Source organism: Festucalex cinctus, chromosome 9 (genome assembly GCF_051991245.1).
Source record: "Festucalex cinctus isolate MCC-2025b chromosome 9, RoL_Fcin_1.0, whole genome shotgun sequence".
Taxonomy (NCBI): Eukaryota; Metazoa; Chordata; class Actinopteri; order Syngnathiformes; family Syngnathidae; genus Festucalex; species Festucalex cinctus.
Window position 1 is genome coordinate 4,775,501 of NC_135419.1, and position 15,206 is coordinate 4,790,706.

The window sequence follows — 15,206 nt, forward strand, 5'->3', positions numbered from 1 at the left end:
AATTGACAGTAATTGGCTGCATCGTTATGAGGGCGATTCTGCTATCGCCATGGAAACACTACTGAGTGATGTACAGTAACCACGAGTAGCCCAAGAAAGTAATACATTTTTTATGACCTCTCTAAATGTGCAGCAACTGATTCGCATAAGACGAATGTGAGAAAAAGAAGAACAGCATGTTCCGTTGGCCTATTTTGAAGAGCCGCCCACGAAGACTGCAGTCACCATCGTACCTGCAGCTGTGTTTGGATACGTGCGCGTGTGTGTGTGTGACATCAACATGAGAGCTAAAGATGAAAAGTACAGAAAGGTACAGCAAAGCTGCTGGCAGCTGCTGATGTGCACCTCAAAACATACTTTTTTCAGTCCATATGAAAAGAAGAGCAAATAAAACGACATGCCTGTGCAAATATTCTTTTTTTTTCATTTGATTAAAAAAAATAAAAAAATAAAATAAAATAAAAAATAAAAAAAATAAAAATAAAAAAAGAGTAATTTAATTGAGACATTTAATTTTAAGATTTAAATTGGCCTACAACAGAGAAATACTTGAAATAAAAAATAAATAAATACACTTTTTTTTTTTATATATAACAGACTCATTTCAACATGGACTACAGATCAAATCAAGATTTTTCAAAATATTGAGGACATTATTTTCCACACAAATGACTCATTTTTAAAAAGTAGAAGAAAATTTGTCCGTATGTTTTGTTTACAAATGAATAAGTATAAAATAATTTTGTGATATTTGTAGCAAATTTATTTTAGTTTTTATTTAAGCATTATGAGTAGGCTAATTAAAACTTTTGGGTAAATTAATTTTTTCGGCTGAAATTTAAATAAAAAAATATTATTTTTAATATTCTAATATTCTAATTTCCTTATACGTACCACAATTGTGATGCTATAACAACACTAATGGTGTTTAATATTTGTGTATGTGCCAGAAGCTGAGCTGCGCTGTGTTTGTTTCCTGAGTAGAGCTATAGGACTGTCTCACAAAATTAGAATATTGTGTGATAAAGTCCATTATTTTCTTTAATGCAATTAAATAAGCAAAAAATGCCATACATTCTGGATTCATTACAAACCAACTGAAATATTGCAAGCCTTTTATTATTTTTAATATCGCTGATTATGGCTTACAGCTTAAGAAAACTCAAATATCCTATCTCAAAATATTAGAATATTTCCTCAGACCAAGTAAAAAAAAAAGCCATAATATATTATATGTATTTATTTATTTATTTATTTGTTTATTTATATATCATATTGAGACAGTACTGTAGAGTGCGGGGCACTTCCTGTCCCTTTCTTAAATTGTTCCACGTGGGAATTTATTATAGTACCGAATAATAACGAATCCAATTCCATGTGTTCTTTCACCAGCGATGAACATACCTCAGAGGAGGAGAAAAACCAACGTGACGATGGCCGCCCTGAACCAGCCTGAAAGGCAAACAGAGACACATCCGTTAGCAATAGCCATTCTTTTGTGTGTCATTATGTGAGAGACACACACAACAGGCACACGCACACACGCACGTCATCATCCTCTCAATGTATGCTGCGTCACGTCAGATGACAATATGAGTGATCATCACTCGAGAGACACCACTGAGTAATATATTAACTGTCATATATTATGTTCAGGGAGCTACTGAGTGATTTTTATGTGTATGTGCCTGTTTGTTTTTTTTTGTTTTTTGTTTTAGATGGGATATGTTTGCATATTTTTTAGTCCAGAATATAAATTTCCTTTTTTTACCCAAGCCGACAAAATTGTTAAATTTGATGATTCGTTTTCGGTTAAAATCAACCCTGCACCACTTTTACCAATTAACAAGAAATGGGTTAAAAGATGTCTAACATAACAGGACACAAATTGAACAGAAAGTCGTCCATTTGAATTTGAAGCAGCACATTTGAAGCAACTTCCAGGGCCCTGGCTTTCGAAAAACATCGACTACGAAATATGCCGTAAGTATTCATGAAGTGTGTACTGGTAATCCCTCAAAAAGAGCATGTGAACGTTGAGCACCAACTGGAACGTTTTACCTCCAGTGGGATCATGTGACTTCAAAAGGAAGCGAGTCCACCGAGAGATGAGTGATGTAAAATGGATCCAAACGGGCCATTATGTTGACAAAAGAAGCGCATATGTGCAAAAAAGCCTTTTCACGCGCATAATGTTTTGATGTTTTGTTTTGTTTTCCCCCATGCGGGTGCTAACACAAGCGCCAGGCGGCTTCACGTTGCTGTCAACAACCTTGCCGACTAAAAATGTGTCACTTTGTGTTGAGGTTTTTTTTTTTTTATTTACTCTTAAAAAAAATTGTACAGAAGTATGTGCCTTTTTATCATTATTACAATGATTGTTGTTTGCTAAATTCATTCCATCACCTTCACCAAATAGCTGATTGTAATGCATTAATGGTACCTCCAAAAATAATATACTGCAAAGCCCCGCTATTTTTGGCTCATTATTTACAAAATCATCTTTTTTTTTTCTCTGATACGTATCCTAAGATATAGCAAAGCTGTCCCTCGCTATATCACCGTTTACTTTTGATGGGATCAGTGCAGCGCAGATTTGTTTGTTGTATTTATATCGCATATTATATTGGTATTGCTGTCTTTTTTCCCCCACACTGACTGTTACTGCAGATTCACAAAGCAATAAGTGTTAGCCAAAAGGAAAACAAACATAAAAGACAAAATTCCACACTTAAGGCAACCCATTTTAGGCTCAAATTACCAGTCAAATCTCCATTGACATTGTTCACTCTGGAAATGTAAGTTCCCTAACCTGGACGGTAAACATCCGGGGGACTTTTACTCTGCTAGGTCAGCTACATGTCGTGTGCTAAGCACGCTTTAGCCCACATTAGGGCTCTCTCTCTCTCTCTCTCTCTCTCTCTCTCTCTCTCTCTCTCTGCGTGAACAGCTAGAGAGCGACGGTGCACCGTGCCATGCACTGCTGTCATGATCCTGGGATCCAGGTTGTGGCAGGTTAATACATGCTTTCCATAAACGTTATTTACGTCACGCAAACTCTGTGTGGCTATTTGCGCTGGCGTTAGTGAATTAGACGCTGCATATCAATGAGTCTCATTTGCATTGGGGTGGGCATATTTTGCGTCAAATGTATGCAAATTACTTAATTTACATACATGCAAATAACACCGGCGCACCGTGGCACAATCTGGTTGGCTGCGCACTTAGTGACAGATTTCCCCATCTGCACGTGTTTAGTGAATTAGACGCTCCCGGATTTTTAGCGGTGTGCAAAGGCAACGCAAACCTTTAGTGAATATGCCTCACAGTACTTAATGCTAAAGCCAGTAGCCAGTTTTACACCATCCCACGCTTATCAGGTGTGTTGGACCAATGGGGACCGTGAGTGTTGCAATCCCACCCCCCACCATGTTTTCAACACCCACACATGATGATGGTTGCAGGTCATCTCAAAAGGTAATTTTTTTTGTATATGCTGCGGGCCATTAAAGAATGGACGGTGGGCCGTAAATTGCCCCTGGTTCGTAGTTTGGATCATAATTGTGAACTCATTCAAACCGTTCTGCAACTGTATGGTGTGTTTTCACCAAGGAACACAACCTGAGCAGGCAAACTCTACAAACTCATCAAGAGGACACACATGGATGGGCGGGCGGAAACGCACACACACGCACACAAGCTGCTCCCTCAAGACAAGGTGCTGAGAACAGCTAAATGAAGCGTCTCGCTATACGTTCCTCCACACCCACACACACTTCATGGCGCTCTGGTCCCTATTTAAAAGCGTGCGCGTAGCCACCCTATAGCTTCAATGCACTGTCGCTCATGCGGGACCGGGCCCCGGTCAGTTGGGATTAGCCAAACAAGGCGTTAACGCTGTGAAAAGGTGTCCAAGGTGTTTAAGGTTGCGTGTCTTGGTTGGTTGGTGGTGTTTGGTGCATAATGTGAGTTAATGATGTCACCTGGCATCTTATTAAAAAGGCAGACAGGCTCGCACTTTGTCACATTCTATTACCGGCAAAGCCCATGAGGGAAGTATTCATTTATGCAGGGTTATTCAAAGGATTATTCACATACATCCACAAAGATGGACTCTTTTAATTTTAATTTTTACTATGAACACTGGTGAGCTTCTTTTTAAACCTTTAAATGAAATTTGTTTGTTTGGAGGGGGCGGGCCTGCCTCATGGAAATGAGCCTCGAGTCACAAATGTGATAAATGTGCACGTCATCAAAAACATAAAGCGTGCATAGTTTTTCCACTCTTAGAGAGCACTTCATCACCAAATTGCCATATGGCACTAATCGGTTCTTGTACGAGTCTGTGCATGTGCCGCATCCAGAAGCCTCAACAGAAACTTCACAGTCAAAAAGAAAATGTTTAAAGTGCAATACATGATCCACGATTGGCCAATCAGAGGAGAGCTGACAAAATTAATCGACATGTTATTGATTATCAAATTAATCAACTATTTTAATAATTGAGTAATCGTCCGGAGCCATTGTTTTTAAATTTTAAATTGTCCAAATCCTATGATTTCTTTTATCAACAGTAATTGTTCTTTGATTTCTGTAGTCCTTGTTGAAAGAAGACATTTGCAAGCATCTGTTTTAACACAAGAAATTCTGTAGAGTAAATTAGACTATTTACAGTAAATTTGACTGTGTTTAGAGTGGGACCAAAGAGAATCAGTTTTAGAGTAGGCTAATATTTACACTTGGAAGAAAATAAAATAAATTGGGAAAAAAATAAATAAAAGTCACTCATGGCAATTCAGCTTGGGAGACTGCCACACTATCACCTGAGCTATGCTCCCCCTACTGTTTGCTTATCTCCAAGAGACCAAAAGCAACTTGAGAGTTAGGAAGATTTCAGATGACAAGCGATAGCACAGAGTAGGAGCTGCACGGCTCAGGGAGTATATCGTCTGTCTCCCAGGCTGAAGGTCGTGAGTTTGTTCCTCCACCCTTGAGTCACTTTTATTTTTTCCAATTCTTTATATTACTCTCTTCCAAGTATGAATATTACTCTAAAACTGAGCCTATTTGGTCCCACTCTAAATTGGGTCAAATTTCCCCCTACAAAATTTACTGTATACTTTGGAAAACAATGACCAGACCGGTAACATAGTACATCAATCCACCTTTTTTTAAATCATCATATTAATATGTAAAGTTGAAATCTTATTAGTCCAATTCAATTAAGTGCCCTTAGCTCAACATTTGTTCGCCAATATGTTGTAAAGCACCTTGAAACATAATGGATACCTTTACCATTATAAACAAAAAGATTCATATTGGAATGTTTAACTTTGCATATGCCCTTTCACAAATTTGTATCCATCCAGTAAAGTGTTGTCCTTTAGCGCAACGATTCAAGTTGAATGAGAGATAAAAACGCTGGTTTGTGTATTGAACTAGCAATCGATGCTAAATCATTCATGCTTATTTATAATAAAGGACATGGTGTCCGTGCGGAAAGCATGACGATGATGACGGATGAGCGCGTGTAGCGATGCACACAATTCACAGTCAGACTGAAAAAAAATACACCCATTGATCTGATCGACATCGCTTAGGGTACAGTATTGATCAGAGTGCTTGTGATGTGTATTCTTGCAGGGAACAATCTCGAGACATTAGCTATTGCGTCATATCACAGTATCTGTCAGTCTACAGTCTTGCAAAATATCTGTATTGAGATCACACGTGTGCTTATCACATTGCTATCTCACAAGGTAGAGTTTCAATACCACAAGCATCATTTATCAATATCGTTTATTATACCATTATTTTTTCAGGGTACAGCATTGATGCTGCAGGAACTGTCAATTTTGTGATGCATCGTTTTCAATACCAACAGCCTAGGATAGTGATTTTGCCATATATTTTATATTGTTGTTTCTTGGAGTACCAATACACAACGACCATACGATACGTCGTAGTCACCCTCCAGCGTGAAATTTTTATCACATGCTTCACTATTTCATCAATTGGTATATATAAAATGGTAAAAATGGTTAATAAGTATTGTTGCAAAACATGACTTAGTGGCGGCCAGCTGTCTCACTCACTTAAAACCGGGAAATGGGTGTGTGCAGTGAAGATACTTTCACATTGCTGAAAGAAATGCCTACATTTATTGGCCATTACGGCCCAAAAAAGTGTAATGGAGACGTGACTACAAAGGGCGGAGCTAGGCTGTTTTCAAGGTAGAAACTGGAAAAGCGGCTTTAGGGTACAGTAATGACACCATTTAGATCTTATCACACCACCAGCTTTCAATGTGATATTGACAGCTCGACAATATCGACACTACCAGTATTAGATATCAATATTGAGTACAGCACCGATCACCAGTAGATGGTATCCATTTTGTGACACTCACCATCACTCAGGCTTCCATATTGATATCACCAGAAATGGATAACAATATTATAATACATTGGATCTATTGCAATGTACTGTAGAGTTGCACTATGATTTTAAAAATCCTGTTGTATTATTTTTCTGTAATACTGCAAATGTCATTAATCATTCAAACCTAAATTCAGGAACTCCAGTTTTGAAAGTAGCAATTTCTGCATATGTTTTTTTTTTTTTTTTTCCCCACCCCTGCCGACTGATTGCATTCATCATGCTGATTTCAGCAGAGAGGTCCCTGAAGGCGACTGGCAGCCTCAATAATTGATGGTCTCGAAAGGCTGCGTGTGGCTGCGCGAAAAGCAAGCGAGCGAGCTACAGAGCGCCCGCAGCCCCTGGCGGGAACGCTCAAAGCGGCGGCTTCGGAAAGGCGGGCGAGCCGCAGATGAAAACGACTATTGTCTTCAGCGCGCCAAAACATTTAACGGGCCAGACAATGCGACATTTTGATTAGAATGTCGCAGCCCGGCGGGCGCAAACATCAAACGGGAGGGCGCAATGCAGATGCGTTACGCACTCTTATTTCAATGTCAATTACAGATTGTTTGACTGGAAGCGAACACGAAGCACAGAGCGTGAAAAACGAAACATTGCAAACCTCCTGGCGGCGGGAAAAAAAAAAAAAAGCTTTGTGTCTTTCACAATAAAACATCATCCGTCATTTGTCGCTGTGCCCTCAAGTCATTCAATATTGATTTGGTAAAATAATAGCGACGGGATGACAATTGTTTGCCATCCTGTCGGTCGTCTCATCTATCATATGTACATGGTTTCTTTCCAGTGTGACAGGGACATTTCCATTGCTAAATTCCCGTATGTGCACATTTATCCGGATGCTCACTAACAAGGGGCGGCTTCTTCCATTTTGTAGTTGTAGAACTGCTTTCCAGTCTAGGCTGACTCGGGCCCTGTTCACACGGAAGCATAGCCGGCCTCAAACATATCTTGCACAGACAGAAACCTTTCAAGATATGCGAGTGTCCAAAAGAAGATGCTGAGGACGTTTAACTCATTCACTGCCTTTGACAAGTATACTTGTCAATTGTATTTTTTAGAGCGGGGATAAATGGGGGCGAATCTGACGATGCCCCACAGTAAATGTCAAACTTGGAAACAACTTTACTGATGCCCAACCACTGGTAGATGACATCATTGCCCCATTTTCTACGAAATAAACACAGTTTCAGAGCCCATGGGAGAAATGGCTGTATTTTGGCAAACTTACATTTTTCTACTGTCAATTATAAAAGAACGGGTCGGGACAAAATGTAGGGAGTCTATTCTGTCATTTGGTAGATTCGGTTTATATATAATTATTGAACGTAATATCACATGGGTATTGAAAATTTTGAAATTTTCTCAAATGGCTGGCAGTGAATGATTAAAATGATGGACATTTACCACATTTTTCGGCGTCATTTTTCAGTGTGGGCCGTTCCGACATTCTAAGGACATTTTCATGTCTTACCTCTGCGATGATGGCCCTTTGCATGACTTCCTCTTCATTTTATTTGAGTGGTGGACAGTTACACTTTCTCGTTTGACTTCTGTGATGAACGGCTAAAACCTTTTTCTTGTTGTCTCTATTTTTCCCTACTTAAAGCAAGCGCGATCGCGGCTCAGCCTGTTTCTTCCGGCGACTTTGCTCCAACATGGCAACGAGCCTGATTGGAATAATAGTCCTTCAATAAAATATCTGGAGCAGTCTTGTAAACAGTGTCACATTTCCCACTGGGATCTTTGCAGCGTGCTTTTTTCGGGTACGCTGAAAAAGAGGCCGTATGTAGGCCAAGCTCAAATGGATTTTTGGTGCACAATGAGAACATATGATTAATGCGTGATTTTTTTTTGTTTTAAGAATGTCACAGCAGAGAGGATTGAGATGCTTCTGGGAAGATGTGGTACAAGCCGGCATACAGCGCGTATCAAGGGAATAGCGTGGGGAATTTCCGATTCAGTGCAGCCAAGCGGGTGGTCCAAGCACCCCCGGAGAGTCAAAGCCTTAAGAAACAAGTCGCTTTAGCCGGGAAGGGGAATGAAATGAAATGTGTTCACTTTTTTTTTTTTTTTATTTAATAACCTTGAGTTACACAATGTTGAACAACGGCAATGCTAAGAACACAAGAACCATAAACCTTAATTGGCATTACAGTATTTCAGAGGCGGGATTCAAACTGGACTAGTGCCACTAATAGAATTACAAAGTCCTAAAGGGCACATACTGTGCGCCATTGCACCACAAATTAAAACGAGCCCCACGTTTTAATAAAAAATATGTGGCACATATTTTTCGGTCTAATGATCATTCCCCTCCCCACCCACTTACAACGGGGTGTCCCAACTTGAGTATTTTCCCAAATTCCAAAATCCATACGTTACAGAAGAGGTCCTCAAGTGGTTCACCAAGTACCACCTTGAACAATACTTGGCTCTTCAAGTACCAGCAACGTGAGTGACATTAATTTACAAATACAGTAGTAATGAACACCAAAATGTTGATCAAAAAGGTATTTGTTTGATATTACGTTTACCACCATAAAATTTAGGGAGAAAAAAAAATCGTACCGGTAAATAAGGATGCAAATAAAATGTATTACACATACAAGTTAAATAGAAATGATACCAAAATAAATATTTGAAAAAAAAACTATTCTAAAAGATTACATGCAAATGTAAAGTTAATTATAACGGAATAGTAGTTAACAAATGTACCGTATTGGGTTAAAAAGAAGTTGAAGCCACTTTAACATTATGTGCACCTGTTTTCTCGGTTTGGTCATGTGACATTCACAAGCTGAGCTGTGATTGGTTACCATTTTCAGTCGACAGCAAGTTGCAAAATGTGTTTTTAAAGGTACTAATTGTACATGAAAAATAATGAAATATCAAATTTGTTATAGACAAAATATTAACGTTTGACTGCCAAAAATGACTAATGAATAAGTAAAGTATCTGTTTAATTTTCATATCTGTGGAGAGATTAATTTTCTCTCAAAGCAACGCAATCAATTTTGGCGACAAATCGAGAAGTTGGCCCAGAGTAGATAACATGTTTTTAGAATTGGAACCAGAATCTTAATTTTCACAACGACAGTTAAAGGATGAAACACTGTTTATTTTTTTTGTATTATGTTGGGAAATACTTTGACGTTTAAATCAGATGTTACCATTTAATCACAATTTGAAATTAAACTAAATCATGTCTCACGAGAAATCATTTACTCAGATTCTCAACCAGCCACACTGTCCACACCGCAGCCAGAAGAAAACAAAACAAAACAAAAAAAACATATCACTGTTTACTTTCCGCCTCAGCAGTTCCAGCCACAATCCCATCCTCGTCGAGGTGCCAGCAAATGGAGCAAGAAATGAAAGAATTTGGAATATTTGCATTAAAGTGCCTCGGCTGAATCGGTTGCCGTGCAATAGGAGATCATTCGGCTTATATATTAACACAGTTAATGTGTTTGCGAGAAAAAAAAAAAAAAAAGTCTTCCTTGAAATGCTAATAATGGGCTGTTTGCAATAATAAGTCTAATCAGAATCACGACACGCTGCAGCCAACACTGTAAATGATTGCTTTGGCGAAGATCTTTCACTTAAATGATTTGTGCAAATTTAGTGCAAATGAAGTGTAAACATAACGCCCCGAGAAAGGAGAGTTTATCTCCCCGAAAGTTCACAGAGCCTAATCAGACAATAGTGACATTCAAAGCGACTAAATTAATACTTTATATGCAATTAAAAGTATCAGCGACTCTTTAATTAGTCTTTTGATCTCTCGGGTTCTTCGATGCATTCAATGCTTTTGTTGCTCATTGCAAAGGCGAGATGTGAAAGTTACTAAAAATGATTTGACTGTTGAGACAACAGAAATGTGCAGTACACAAGAACTGATGAGTCACACAGGATGGAAAGATCGGGATACGTGACTCATCGCGCCATTTTTGTTTTGGTCCAATATCATGAGTCGTTCTGCCGTAAAATGGCGTTTTCTTGAGCATGTCCGGGAGTCGACTGTGTTCCCTCCCACAATGGCGCAAGCACATTCTGCTATCTACGCTAGTCAAGCAAAATACCAAATGAGCGAAAACTCCACCCACCTTTGCGCTAGACTTTCTGGACATGAAAACAGGACCTGATGTGTTTTGGCGTGCGGGCTGGGACCGAGGACACACACTTATGCACACACCCTCAGTTATATGATCATACAACACAATACAATCCGATCATCAATGCTTTTTCTTTGGCTTCCCTCCAACCTCGCTCCCTTTCTATTCTTTTTTCCCCACTAGATACTCCCCCGATCCCACTTTCACTTTGCCAATCTATGTGCCACGCATTCATGTGTGCCTGTTTTTTTTTTTCTTTTTTCACATTCCAAACACAATAAAAAAAAAAAACAAGAAAAAATTATACATATTTATTTAACTAATTAACATATGCTTTTTAAATTAGAATTAATTAATTATAATAAAAGTTATACATTTTTTAGTTTTGTGGGGGAACCCATGCCATCATTGTCTGATTTATTAAAGTTTGGAATTCCATTTGCATATCTGTATTTCTTGAACAATTTGGAAATAAAAAGATATATATATATATATATATATATATATATATATATATATATATATATATATATATATAAAAATAAAGAAATATTTCACTTAATTATAAAAATGTGTTTACATAACAACTTCAAAATAGTGTGTCGTCCTTTGGGACCATAGTAAAGATATATTCCCCAAAAATAAAACATTAACTTAATTTTAAATTATGTTTTTAAGTGATTGGAAGGTGATGCAAGGTGGCATAATTATGGGGCAGAACTCTGTGTTTTTAAGATCATTAAAATAATATAAAATGCATTTTATGAACTGATTTCCTTGAAATATTTACATCATTTTTTTTTTTTTTTTTTTGCATGGCTGCTACTTCTTAAATGTATTTAAAAATAACACGTACCCCCTGTAGTGCCTTCATGTACCCCCATTTGTGAACCAGCATTGTAGCACGTTGATAACATCTACAAACGCACGAAAAATGTAAATAGGTGAGATGATGAAATATTCATTTAGCAACCAATGAACATCTGCAATAATAGATATACTTCAAGAATGCCCCAGGTCATCTCATCCCCATGCTGATTATTATGAGCTCTTCATACCTTTGATGAAAAAACACACGCTCAGAGATTGCATTTTCACAACTTCTAATTGAGCCCCTTATTGGGAGAAGGTGTGACCGAGGCCACCTGTGACATCTGCAAGTGGCACTTACACATCGGCATTAATGCGGAGGAGGCTCGAGGAGGCCTCGTGACAGATGTGGCGGTCACAGCGGAGAAAATGGATGTCCCCCGCTAGGAAGTTGATGAGGAAGCAGCAGCAATAACCGCTGCTTGCCAGAAGAAGGCGGCGACGAATAGGGGCCGGAAAAAGACCGTCGCAGCCGCCAGCCAGCGGGTCTCATTTCATCAGTCCATTAAACGGCCGTTATCAATCATCATTGGGAAAGCATATACGGAAGGTTGGAGGTCATAGGTCACCTACGTAGCGCTGCCTGCTTTTGGCTGTGTGGTAGTCTCCGCTGCTCACCCCTCTAGTCTTTTATGACTCAAGGGTTATGATCAGAGACACATAGTGTATCACTTACTAAATGTGGGCAAAAAAAAAACCATTATATATATATATATATATATATATATTTCTTGTTAGCGTTAGCGGGCAGTATTAGGTTTTTGTTAGTATTTTCTCCATTTTAAGGTAGGTTTTGTTAGTTTTCATCCATGTTAGAGTTTGTTCTATTTTTGTGTGTGTTTGTACTGTTTTAAATTTGTGTTTGTGCTGTTTTAAGTCTTTGTTATCATGTGTGAGACCTTGGATTTTAGTGTTTTGTGTCATTTTAGGCTTTTGTTTGTCTCTGCGCCATTTTTAGGTTTTTGTTATTGTTCGTGCTTAATTTGGTTATTGTTAGTGTTTTTACCACTGGTTGCCGCATTTGTGCAGCCTTGTTGTTTTGTTTGTAGCCGAGTGTTTTTAGAGTTTTGTTTGGATTTGTGCCGTTCTGAATTTTGTTTATACTGTTTTTGATTTTTTATTAGCATTTGTGCAATTTCAAATTTGTGTTTTTGTTCTTTCTTAGGTCTTTATTATTCTTCAGTTTTTTTTAGCGTTTCTGCTATTTTAGGTTTTTGTTAGCTTGTCATTCTTGTTTTTTTTTTTTTTTTAGCGTTTCTGCCATTTTAGGTTTTTGTTAGCGTATCATTCTTGTTTTGTGTTTTTGTCGTTTTTGTTTTTTTTGCTAATGTCTGTGCTTGTTTTGGGCTTTTTTTTAAGCATTTGTGAGTCATTATTTTGTTTGTTTGTGCCATTGTTAGATTTTTGCTAGTGTTGTGTAGTTTTGTCTTTCGTTTGTAGCGTTTTAGGTTTCTGCTAGCGCTTGTGCTGTTTAGGTGTTAGCGTTTAAGCTAATTCTCACATTTTGCTCGCTATGGAATCACTGCATATCAAAACAAAGGGGGCAGGAGGGATGTAAAAGGGGCAGAAGACCTGGCAGCAGAAAATTAATTAATTTTAATTTTTAATTAATTAATTAATTCAGGTCTTACTAGTTTTCAGCCCAATCTGCCTCCCATAGAAATGAAAATGACAAGACTGGACAACAAATTGTCGTCAAAATTCAAGTAGTGTGAACGCCTCTGACTGACTTGTTGACACCAAATTGACCTTTCCTATCTATTTTAGTAGACAAAATATCACAGGCAAATTCATCCAAATGCCTGCAGCATGGTGACCAACTGACCCAACCAAATGGATGATTTCATGATGAGCAAGACACGCAGCGTGTCAAGCGATTTACGCCGGGAGGATATTTGAAAGTAATTCATGGGGTGTGGCCGCGCGATCAAGTCTGCTTAAGAGAAAGAACGTGGCGAGCGAAAACGATCAGCCATTATTGTTACATCCTCTTTCCGAACGGGCGTGTAATCTGGAGGATGCGGTCGGAGAGTCAATAGGGTCCTAATGAGTGATGGAGCATGCATTATGAGAATGCTGCGCTTTTAAAAGTTACCCCTCGTTGTCTTTCTCCTCCTCCTCACTGGTTAATGTTGCTGAGCAAGCATGTTTTATTCATTAATGCTTTCACAAAACTCCGGCGGAGATGGCTCGACTCCCCTAAGAACTGACTATTCTTCTTAAAGGAGCAGCGGTGTTTTATTGGCCTACAAAGAGCAACGATCAAAGTCAGCCGTCTTATTGTTTGACCCGGACACTTTTCATGCTAGGTCATGTTTTCACACCACATCAATTTCTTCATTTCCTCCCTAAGCTCTATCGCATTGCTTTTACTAGCAGATTGGATAGAAGGAAGCAGTCAAGTGTGGACCTGAATCATTTCATTTTTGGACTACATTAAAGACATACTGGAGTAATATTAAGCAATGTGTACAGTAAGATAACTTGTATTCACATGGCAGGGTCTCGGCAGTGCTTGTCCAGTGTCCAGCCATCAAGTGTGACATTAAACAACCAAGTAGATATTTAGGAGCCACCTATTTTCAAAATTGTGTCTGTGTTGACACATTTGAGTGAATTAACATACCGTATTTTCTGCACTATAAGGCGCACCTAAAAGCCTTCAATTTTTTCAAAAGCTGACCATGCGCCTTGTAATCCAGTGCGCCTTATATATGGATCAATATTGAGCCGCCACAGGTCTCGCTGTCAAGACGCTATCGGTGAACCTGCACGATCGGTGACGCACGTGCGCAGAAGATCCCGCCATTTTGGATCGCTAGCTAATACTAATACTTTACCTCAGAGAAAATAATAAAACAGATGTTTATTCATTTTGGGAGTGAATGGAGTTGTCAGAAAGCTGGTTTGTGATCTATTAATAAAGTTTGACTGACCTATCTGACTGTTTTGTTGACATTCCCTTTAGCGCAACACCATCTAATGGATGCATAACGTAACCCCAGCCTCTACTGTAGCGCCTTATATATGGAAAAAGCTTTAAAATATGTCATTCATTGAAGGTGCGCCTTATAATGCGGAAAATACGGTAATTACCTTGCCCACTTAGCTAGGCTGGGCTACGATGCAAGCAACTGCCAGATAATATGGAAACAATATGACATTAAAGCTAGAGCTAGCCTAAGTAGAGATGCAGTGTTGTTGGACGCACAGGTTAACTCCTGGTAATCATCACATGCTCGCATTTGGTGACGTGTTCTGCCTCTATGAGTGATAATACAATCATCTATGAGTGAGCTCATTAGGATTTTGCCCGATTATGATGTCACAGTTAGGCTCATTTGCATAATAGCGGCCGCTACCATCAAATTTCTACCCAAGACTTGTCAGCTAGATCCGACACTTACAAGTGATGACAAGACAACACGGACACAATCCTATCAAAGATCAAATCTAAACAGAGCTGCAGTGTTGTTGGATGCATAAATCTGCCACATAAATTGAGAAATGTCATTGGGTGACTTGGTGATGAAGTGCTGCCACCGCCAGTGAAAATACAATCTATGCTTTTACTGTCGTTATAGGCAAGGCAAGGCAAGTTTATTTGTATAGCACATTTCATACACAAGGCAACTCAATGTGCTTTACATGAGGAAAGACAACACATAAGCATCAAGAAACAGTAGTTAACATTCAGAGGAAAAAAATAAATAAATAAAAATAGGTTACAAAATTTACTAAAAAAAACAAAAAAAAACAAAAAAAACAAAAAAAAAACCC

The 15,206-nt window shown here is 38.5% G+C and overlaps 1 protein-coding gene across 2 annotated transcripts in view; it reads right to left on the bottom strand.

The window, feature by feature from the left end:
* Positions 1-15,206, bottom strand: part of lingo2 (leucine rich repeat and Ig domain containing 2) — a 205,413-nt gene that overhangs the window by 140,282 nt on the left and 49,925 nt on the right. For both annotated transcript variants that reach the window (XM_077532699.1, XM_077532698.1), the window contains exon 2: positions 1,405-1,452. The gene's annotated coding sequence lies outside the window, so the exon portion shown is untranslated. The remainder of the gene's footprint in view (positions 1-1,404; positions 1,453-15,206) is intronic.